Below are 6,000 nucleotides of genomic sequence, written 5' to 3'. Positions count from 1 at the left end.
GATTGCCAACAGAAAGCTCAGTAAAGCATGTTAATCTCAGATGAAGCAACATTGTGCCGGAGTTTCGAACCATTTTTCGCCAAGAACCAAGGTAAAAAAACACTTTGCAGAATCGTTTGGTGTTGTGCAAGGTATCTTTACTAAACATTTCGCATAAAATCATCATAAATTTGCCTTCTTGCATTCAAATGTGACCGCAATTCTTTCCAGGTGGATGAGAACCTGTTCAGTGTTTCACAATGCACATACATTTTCCTATTTTCAAATTCAGAACGAAGAATCTTGAAATATTTTCAACATTCGTATTTCTACTTAACATTTTTTTGTCAACTCATATATTTTATTATTGCTTTAGGGTATCTTTACTTTATGGAATGTGAAAGAATGAAAAAAATCACAAGAGCGTTTTCATTCAGGAAGAAGGAATGTTGTAAAGTTGGCTACTATTAGTTGGCTCTGAAGCGCTATGCTGCCAAATTTACGAATTCTGGACTTTGAAATTTTTCAGGGCGGTCAAATAAGATGTTGCGAAGTGTACCTCACTCTCCCATTTTCCATATCACTGTTGCATACAAATCGTCAAATGCCACGTTCCTTCCTATGCTTCAATTCGCAACTGGCACCATGTTCCAAACGTAGCTACGTCTATCTTTACATTGAAGACTCTTGGTTAATGTTCAACAAATCTCGGCAATTCCTCACTAGTATCTGAAGACGACAAAGTCCAAACTACGTATCCCGAAAGAAATTTTGCAGTGGAGCGCGTGAATTACGTGTGTTGCCGATACCAAGCACAAGACGCAACAGTTCTGTGCTCACGCAGATGCTCACACACTACCTTCACTTCCTGTAACTTCCGAGCTGCAGATGGCGTGATTACAATAGTTAGAACTGCCATCTGTCGGGAGAACAGGGAATTAAATGATAAGTCGTTATTTTTATCTCTATTCTGAGCGGAGCAATTTCCAACACAACGAGTTGGACTTTGTAGGATTTTGCGATGTGAATTGTCTGTAGAGAAAAAGAGTTAAAACCCAGATCATGCTTTTAACGGTAATATGTCGAAAAATCAATTTTTGATCCTATAGGCGAAATGTAATAAATAAAACACTTTTCAGGGTCTGAAAAGCATAATAATTCAACATTTTATAGAAAATCATCTCTGGCTAGGTCTGTATAGAAAATGAGTTTCAAACAAGTACTAGCATTGAAAGCGTATATCTGGAAAAATGAAGTATTCATACTATAGTCCAAATTTCTGAATTAAAACGAATCTCAGGCTCTGAAAACATAATAATTCAACATTTTAAAGAAAATCATATCTGGCTAAGTCTGTATAGAAAATGAGTTTCAAACGAGTACTAGCATTCAAACAATACATCTCGAGGAATCAAATATTCTTACTATAGTCCAAATGTCTGAATTAAAACGAATCTCAAGCTCTGAAAAGCATAATAATCAACATTTTAATGAAAATCATCTCTGCCATGGTCTGCAGAGAAAATGAGTTTCAAACGAGTACCTTAATTGAAAGCGTATATCTAGAAAAATCAATCTTATAGTTCAAATGTCAGAATTAAAACGCTTCTCAGGCTCAAATATAGTAATTCAACATTTTTATGAAAATCATCTTTGGCTTGTGTAAAGTTCAAGTTTGCAAGGTGCTTTTTATTTTCAAAGTCGTGACTGGGCTTGATTTTATATGCTTCCTCAAATTCCGTGGTATGGTTTAAGCACCTTGGTCGAACTTACAAAATTTAATTGGGGTGGAAGTTATTGCCACGTTGTTGGCGGTAACCCCAATCAACAAATTACGCCCCTTTCGACGTTGACTAGAAACAATTTGTTCGAATCATTTTTTTTTGTACCACATTTATCACTATGCTTATATTTGTACTTCAAAAATGTTAGGCAACTATTCAACAAAAAAGGGAATGTTCAAAATTTGCAAATAAGCAAAATTTGTTAAGTCTACAATTTTTGTTATCTTACTTTAGTATCTATGCTTCAATCATTTTTTTGAGACGAAGATTAAATCCAATGATTTCAAAATTTTAAAAGACAGTCTTCATTATCATAGGCGTATAAACTACAAAAAACCATAAGAAGAAATCGCGACAATTTCACAACAATTTTGTACAAGGTACCCTACTAGATGCTCATTCAAAAACCAAGTAATTTAACTACTTTGCCATATTTGCCCGCAAATTGAAGGAATTCCAAAAAGAGGGGGGAAGGTGGAACTGCGTTGTTTAATGACGTCTTCGTAATTAGTTAAGGTAACTATTTTCGACGTGTTCAAAAAAAAATGCTGCAAGTCTTTCCGCAAAATAACGAAAATGCTAAAGTACGGCAATTATCAAACAGTTTTGTATGCACTGATTAAGATAACCCTTTTTGAATTTCATCCATTTTTTCAAACTTTATAAGGTTCCTTACAAACACGTTACACAGCGTTAATTTTTTTTACGTGCTAAACTAAAGTTCCACCTTTGGTATCAATCAATTACAGTATTCAACCCTGTCGTTTCTCTAGCAATCGCATATACATATATGTAGGACGTAAAACAGAACTAGTCCGGTAACAAAATAGTTTTTTTTTTTTTTTTTTGCACTTTGAAAGCAAACGTTACGAAAATCGGGAAGTTTCTTGTAGAGTTAAAATCGGCATTTTTTGACTCGCACTCTAATCCACTAAAACTACAATTTCACTTTCCTACCTTCGTTTTATGCGTCGCAACTTATAGGTTCTGACAGGGGACGACTTCCTTCACTCTTGGGTGTACTTGCCTCTTGGTAAGAAAACCGAAGTACCTTACTCTCCCATTTTCCATATCACTGTTGCATACAAATCGTCAAATGCCACGTTCCTTCCTATGCTTCAATTCGCAACTGGCACCATGTTCCAAACGTAGCTACGTCTATCTTTACATTGAATACTCTTGGTTAATGTTCAACAAAACTCGGCAATTCCTCACTAGTTTCTGAAGACGACAAAGTCCAAACTACGTATCCAGAGAGACATTTTCAGTGGAGCGCTTGAATTACGTGTATTGCCGATACCAAGCACAAGACGCAACTGTTCTGTGCTCACGCAGATGCCCACACACTACCTTCACTTCCTGTAAATTCCGAGCTGCAGATGGCGTGATTACAACGAAATTTTTCGAAAATAGTGAGAAGTACCATCTGTCGGGAGATCAGGGAATTAAATTATAAGTCGTTATTTTTATCTCTATTCTGAGCGGAGCAATTTCCAACACAACGAGTTGGCCGTTGTAGGATTTTGCGATGTGAATTGTCTGTAGAGAAAAAGAGTTAAAAACCAGATCATGCATTTAACGTTAATATGTCGAAAAACCAATTTTTGATTATAATTCAACATTTTAAAGAAAGTCATCTCTGGGTTGGTCCGTGGAGAATATGAGTTTCAAACGAGTACTAGCATTGAACGGGATTTTCTCAAAAAATCAAGTTTTGATCCTATAGTCGTTATGTCAGAATTAAAACGTTTTTCAGGCTCTGAAATTCAACATTTTAAAGAAAATCATCTCTGGCTAAGTCCGTATAGAAAATGAGTTTCAAACGAGTACTAGCATTCAAACAATACATCTCGAGGAATCAAGTATTCTTACTATAGTCCAAATGTCTGAATTAAAACGAATCTCAAGCTCTGAAAAGCATAATAATTAACATTTTAATGAAAATCATCTCTGCCATGGTCTGTAGAGAAAATGAGTTTCAAACGAGTACCTTAATTGAAAGCGTATATCTAGAAAAATCAAGTATTCATCTTATAGTCCAAATCTCAGAATTAAAACGCTTCTCAGGCTGAAAATAATAATTCAACATTTTAATGAAAATCATCTCTGCCATGGTCTGTAGAGAAAATGAGTTTCAAACGAGTACCTTAATTGAAAGCGTATATCTAGAAAAATCAAGTATTCATCTTATAGTCCAAATCTCAGAATTAAAACGCTTCTCAGGCTGAAAATAATAATTCAACATTTTAATGAAAATCATCTCTGGCTTGTGTAACGTTCAAGTTTGCAAGGTGCTTTTTATTTTCAAAGTCGTAACTGGGCTTGATCTTATATCCTACCTCAAAGGCCGTGGTGTGGTTTAAACACTTTGGTCAAACTTACAAAATTTAATTGGGGTGGAGGTTATTGCCACGTTGTTCGCGGCGCCTCAAAATTGACTACGAACTTGACATTTCCTAATTTCAATTAGATACAAAGAGGAGTAAACACAAGAATGTTGCCGTTTACGAATTTATCCTGAAAATCATGAAGGGGGTACTGCTAGAACTTCCAAAATGCGTTAAACGTTACAGTAAACTTATGGCAATTTAGAATCATTCACCTCCACTAAAAACTACAATTGCATGCAACTACAAATGCCTCTTTACTCTTCTTTTTGTATTTTTTTTGACCACTCGGTGTTAAAGAGAAAATTAAGTTTACCCTTAGTCAAAAACAGATGCCCAATTTTCAACAATTCAATGACGCATTTTATTCAACAATTAAATGTTCACATCGTAACGAATATAGTCTTTTACAAATACCATAGCAAGATTTCGTTACGTAAATCATTACCAAAGTTCTCCGTAACATTAAGATAATATTGGGTAACCCCAATCAAGCAACAAATTACGCCCCTTTCGACGTTGACTAGAAACAATTTGTTCGAATCATTTTTTTTGTACCACATTTATCACTATGCTTATATTTGTACTTCAAAAATGTTAGGCAACTATTCAACAAAAAAAGGGAATGTTCAAAATTTGCAAATAAGCAAAATTTGTGAAGTCTACAATTTTTGTTATCTTACTTTAGTATCTATGCTTCAATCATTTTTTTGAGACGAAGATTAAATCTAATGATTTCAAAATTTTAAAACACAATCTTCATTATCATAGGCGTATAAACTACAAAAAACCATACCAATAAATCGCGACATTTTCACAACAATTTTGTACAAGGTACCCTACTAGATGCTCATTCAAAAACCAAGTAATTTAACTACTTTGCCATATTTTACCGCAAATTGAAGGAATTCCAAAAAGAGGGGGGAAGGTGGAACTGCGTTGTTTAATGACGGCTTCGTGATTAGTTAAGGTAACTATCTTCGACGTGTTAAAAAAAATGCTGCTAGTCTTTCCGCAAAATAACGAAAATGCTAAAGTACGGCAATTATCAAACAGTTTTGTATGCACTGATTAAGATAACCATTTTTGAATTTCATCCATTTTTTCAAACTGTATAAGGTTCCTTACAAACACGTTACACACCGTTAATTTTTTTTACGTGCTGCACTAAAGTTCCGCCTTTGGTATCAATCATTTACAGTATTCAACCCTGTCGTTTCTCTAGCAATCGCATCTTCATATATGTAGGACGTAAAACAGAACTAGTCCGGTAACAAAATAGGTTGTTTTTTTTTTTTTTGCACTTTGAAAGCAAACGTTACGAAAATCGGGAAGTTTCTTGTAGAGTTAAAATCGGCATTTTTTGACTCACACTCTAATCCACTAAAACTACAATTTCACTTTCCTACCTTCGTTTTATTGGTCGCAACTTATAGGTTCTGACAGGGGACGACTTCCTTCACTCTTGGGTGTACTTGCCTCGTGGTAAGAAAACCGAAGTACACTTCGCAACATCTTATTTGACCGCCCCGAAAGAATTCTAAGTCCCGAAATCGTAAACTTAGCAACATTGCACTTCGGCTCCAGGTGAGAGTAGCCAACTTTGAGTAGGTCCTTCCACTAGACGAAAAACGCTGCGGTGATAGGTTTTCAATTTAACACTTTGCATGAACTTAGAAACTATAAACCGCTATTATAATACACAATCAAACAGAAATAATAAATTGGAAAAATAACCTTGAAGGATATTTACGATTCTGCTTGCTCGACTTGAAATTTGGGGGGTTTGAAACACTGAATAGAGTTTTTCTCCACCTGTAGAAAATCGCCATCAAGTTTGTGCAGAAAGA

This window comes from Lepisma saccharinum, chromosome 12, assembly GCF_977018435.1.
Source record: "Lepisma saccharinum chromosome 12, izLepSacc3.1, whole genome shotgun sequence".
Classification (NCBI taxonomy): domain Eukaryota; kingdom Metazoa; phylum Arthropoda; class Insecta; order Zygentoma; family Lepismatidae; genus Lepisma; species Lepisma saccharinum.
Note: the sequence above shows the minus strand (reverse complement) of the source record.